Below are 5,236 nucleotides of genomic sequence, written 5' to 3'. Positions count from 1 at the left end.
AAACAAAAACCCCAGTACCTGAAATGCTGAAGCGTGGATGCCTATTGGTCCCGGTTGGTGCCACCAACCGGGACCAAAGGGCCTCCTCCCTGGGCTCGCCGCACCGGCCACGTGGAGGCCCATCTGTCCCGGTTTATGCAAGAACCGGGACTAAAGGTATAGGGCATTAGTACCAACACTTTATTCCCAGTTCAAAAACCGGGACTAATGGCCCTTACGAACCGGGACTATAGGTCCTTTTTCTACTAGTGTGTGTAGGTCAGCGACAACCATGAGCCGTCTCTGCAAGATTGCCGCCATGAAGAGGAAGATGGAACACATGCCAAACATGACGGTGATAGGGAAAGCATTCACCTGCAATATAATCATTATCATAATAATAATAATGTTTATTAAGTAACATTTGATGAAGAAAGAAAAACCCCTTGTGCCAACAGATTTTGACAGACAGATCACCATCAACGGATATATTTTCTTACATTGTAGAGCACCACACAGACAAACAGGTTGAGCGGTATGCGGAAGAAGTTCATGATGGCGCTTCTTGCCTCCTCAGGAATGTACTGAGATCTCATCTTCATGATGGATGGCCAGAAAATGCCGACGCATAACTCAAACGTACAGATACCAAGCAGCTGTAGAGAGCCCCCAAATGAGATGCCGCTTCCTTCCACTGAAGACGTCGGCACCAAAAGCTGTCACGTCACACATGCGAAATGCTATCAGTAAGAAGAAATCTTAGAAAGGCAGAGAAAGAAACAAACAGTGGCGGTGAGCTGTGTGGTCTAACGCTGGTGGCAACTGGGAGGAAAAGGGTGAAGGCTGATACTGCAAACATGATCTGCATATAACCTTCAACCTTCATCTTCCGGGCCAACAGGCGTGATGCAATGGAGCTACCCAGCATAGACGACAGCATGAAGGTGGCAAATATAAAGCCATGAGGAATGTCTTCGTCATTTGGGCTCAAGGCTGGAGTCTAGAGGAAGACAAAAGTGTACATTGAGCCCTCGAACAGCGACTGAATGGCTCCCAGCAATGCGATTTTTATCAGAAGATTCATTCATTCATTCGCTCGTTCATGGTTAGTGTGAGAATAACAAATCTTCTTCTTCTAAGTTGAAAATATATACACATTTAATAATGTTGGTTGTGTTGCAGTCGGTGGGATGAAGTGAAGCTATGGTAAGCAGCAAGTATACCTGAAGCGATTGCCTTGGCGGCAACCTTGAACTGAGACATGAGATCCTTGCCTTCAGATTGATCTCCATAGTTTTCACTCCACGAGGACATGATGATAGCCATGCCTATTTCCATGAAGCATGCAGCGGCATCGAAAGGAGCCACAGGACCAAAGCCCAAGTTGCCTGCGAGCAGGTTTGCAAACAGCCCGGCTATAACGGCGAGAGACCATTTCCGAGGAATATAGCCTTTGAGAAGGTGATGGACAACCACTGCGGGTCATAGCCTCTCTGTGTGGTGTGTGAAACAAGACATGAAACAAACAAAAAGGTGAATAATACTTACTAGTCCGGAAATCCAACTCGGTGCCCATTGTTACATTGCAAAAAGGTAGGTAGAAATCAACAAGATTTGAGATGGATTTCATTGTAGCAAGATTGCATTCAGTCTTTTTCCTTTGAGATGGATTTCATTCAGTCTTTCCACTTCCTTTCACTGAAGGCGTCGGCACCAGGAACTAGCAAGCTTAAATAAGGGCCCAATATATCTATATATTTAAATGAACTACAAAAAAAATTGATTTGCGAACAAAAACCAACGTGGATAGGGGGCATATGCCCCCCTCTCCTCGACACACTTCACCATATTGTATTTATTCAATGGTTATTAATAGTTGAGTACATTATAATCATTATTTGCATCATATAATTACATATAAATGGTGTATTTTGACTTTATTTGCTAACAAAAAAATATGTATTTTATGTTTATGCCTTTATATTATTCATGATGTATGATATATATTGTTGGAAGTATATTTGTTACTTTGTTAATGTTTGTATCTCAATCGCACTAGGGCCTCCGAAATGCTACGGGCGGCCCTAGGAGGACGCCATCCACCACGAGGGCAGGTTCTGCTCTGTCGGGTACTCCCGCACCGTGCAAGCATGGGAGCGTGACGCCGACACGGGCGAGTTCGGCAGCACGGCCGTTACGCCAAGGCTGGACGACGTTGCCAGCCAACCGTGGCGCCGACGCAAGTACCTCATGGCGGCGTCGGGGCCAGGCGTGCGGCTGATGGTGGTGCTCAAGGAGTCCAAGGAGACCACAGACGATTGGGGACGGTGCCGGCGGACATGCTCCTTCAAGGTGCATGTGCTTGACGGAGCGCGGTGGAAGGAGACGGACGGCATCGACGATGCCGCGCTATTCGTCGGGGCCAATGAGTCCATGTGCGTGTCCACCAGGGTGCACCCGTGGCTCAGTGCTGGCTGCGTCTACTACACGGATCATGACCTGGTGGCAGCGTGGTGATGCAAGGACGATGACGACGAGCTTGGCGTCGGTGTGTTCAGCCTCAAGGACGGCAGAGTTGACAAGGTCCAGGGGCTCGGACAGCACTTGAGTTGGCCGCCGCCGGCGTGGCTCACACCTACCATCCCATTCCCATTCCCATGATATATATATTTGGGCCAACTTGGCTTGGTTCACAACATTATATTGCAAATTACATACACCAAATGAAAGCATAAGTTGAATGATTTTCTATAAGGTGCATATATACATAATTAGGTAGTACCTAGGAAAATTCAAATGTTATTTCCGCCGCTTGCTCTCCTTCACCTCCTCGTGGGCCCTCGGGCTCTTCATTGCTCGCGACACCGGTCTGATTTGAATCCGCCACTCATTGCTCGCGACATCGGCCAGATTTGAGTTAGGTGTGGGCTGCGGTTTGGAGAGGAGAGACGCGGCACAGGGTTGATGGAAGTTGACGCCATTGAGAACACGATTTCAGCGAGAGAAGATATATATTGACTAAAATCGAGGAGGACGTAAAAGTAGCTGCTGACAAAAGACCTTCGTGCTCTCGTGGACGTGGGCCAAATGGATAGCACACGAAGAAAAAGATAACAATAAATTTCATGATGGACCGAACCAACAATATCACCTCTCTTTATTAGTAGGTATAGATATAGATATAGATGTTCAAAACTAAACAATCGTCGAAAACTGTCGCCGCCGCATCCATAGATTGTCCTCCATACTTCATGGTGTCAATAATCTCCAAATTACCAGAGTTAGTAATGAGACGATTCCATTTACCCTTTGCGCAATTGATAGACCGAATCGAATAGCCAAAGCTTCAGCCGCCAGGTCATCCATACACAAGTCAATCTTTTAATTCCCCGGCAATAAATTTTCCTTTATCATCCCTCAGGACCGCCACATATGTGCCCCTAAACAGGTCTTGATTGAAAGATGCATCAACAATTAATTTAACAAAAAACACAGGGGGCAGATCCATGCCTCTCTTTTCACGATGTCATTTGAAGAGGAAACAATAACACAGGTAGCCGCTAGAGCACGAATCCCATGGTAATTAATATGATAAGCATATTGAACTATCTTGTCATGAACTTGTTTATGCCTTTCCCACGACACATACCATGCAGTAATGGTAATCATCTCACGAGCATTCGAAGCACGATTTGCCGTCTCTGACGCAGGTTGAAGCCTCACAAGCTAATGATGGTCGAAGCATGTTGAGTCATTTGATCGATCTAAGACCTTTGTTGAAGCCCGCCTGACGAAGCGGGAAAAAGTGATGTAGACCGTTGGATGCAGATCGAAGGACAAACATCAGTTAGAGGTGTTGTATTTTTTGTTAACTTGGCGCCGGTCCTGGAGCATAATTTGTACTCTTTCGTAAAGAAATATAAGAGCACTTAGATCGTTAAATCAGTGATCTAAACACTCTTATATTTTTTTACAGAGGATGTACATCTAGATGTGCCCCAGTTATTATATATTTAAGTGATTCAACCAATTATAAAAGAAATACCTACATGAATCTATGAATCTCTAGGTGTGTTTTAGTAAAAAAAAACGAAAACAATACTGCCACGTTTGCGTTGTCAGATTTATTTAGAATCAGAGTCAAAGCATCATCACCATCCCTATACCCTAATAAGTACTAACTAGCACAAATGCCCGTGCGTTACAACGGGAAAAAAAGATCAATATGTGTCCATCCAAAAGTTCAACGGAGTGGCACGACGGCATCCTTAAATCTTGTGTCTCAGCCACAACCTACAATCCCATTTAAATCTCTCTCTCTCTCTCTCTCACTGTCTCTCTCCGGGGTCCTTCCGCTTTTAGTATGTCTTCATCCCATGCAGCCCACAGAGTGTTCATTTCCTCCTCTATTTTTTCGCGAGGAAACTTCCAATCTGGTCATCAAATGTCAAGATAGTACAACAAACACCAGGAGTAAAAATTACATCCAGGTCTGTAGATCACCCAGCGACGAGTTTAAGCACTGGAGCGAGCCGTAGACGCGCCGCCATCATCTCCCATCCATCACCGCAACCGGGAAAAATCTTATTGTAGTAGAAAGTCAAGAAGTCACCTATTTCATCTTCAGGAAGTGCCACCGCCTCATCTTTCTGAGGAGGACATGAACCCTACCCTTCTATGGTCTTAAGTCGAGCCCGTGGAAACCCTAGGCTTTTTTGCTCTCCTCTATTTATCTCATGCAGCCCCCAATCCAAATTAATTTTTGCAGATTACCATTTGTTTGTTCCTTCTCCAAGCGACTCATTGTTTGTACAAGACCTCACGCAAGTATATTGGTCAGATTTTGTGTTAAAAGGTGAGGTGGGACTATTTTATTGGCAAACAAACCTCTTTCTTGCATAGTTATCGTTTTTTTAGACAAGCATAGTCACCAGCTAGCTCTATTTTTGGCGAAAAGTCATTAGCTAGCTCTGGCTGCGTTGTTTTTTGTTTGGTAGTTAATATATTTTAGGTGGCCGTGAGATCAAACAACCATACAAGCTGCAGTAGTTTCTTTTATTCTAAGCCTTAAAATTGACAAGAAAGATTAAAATTTGTAGTCTCCTATTCACCCCACCCCCACCCCCCCTCTAGTCGACTGTATCGTTCCTTTCAATTGGTATCAGATCCTTGTGCTCTAATATAAGGTTTTACAACCTTAGAGGATATGGTTGATCTAGGGAATCAGGGAGGTGGCGCACCCGTTGCGGGGGATGGT

The 5,236-nt window shown here is 45.0% G+C and overlaps 1 pseudogene; it reads right to left on the bottom strand.

Annotated features, from left to right (window-relative positions):
- The window catches only part of LOC119293124, a 1,911-nt pseudogene extending 302 nt beyond the window's left edge, over positions 1-1,609 (bottom strand).
- Between the last annotated feature and the right edge of the window lie 3,627 nt (positions 1,610-5,236).

This window comes from Triticum dicoccoides, chromosome 4B, assembly GCF_002162155.2.
Source record: "Triticum dicoccoides isolate Atlit2015 ecotype Zavitan chromosome 4B, WEW_v2.0, whole genome shotgun sequence".
Lineage (NCBI taxonomy): Eukaryota > Viridiplantae > Streptophyta > Magnoliopsida > Poales > Poaceae > Triticum > Triticum dicoccoides.
The sequence above is the reverse complement of the archived record's forward strand: the minus strand, read 5'-3'. Positions and strand labels throughout refer to the sequence as shown.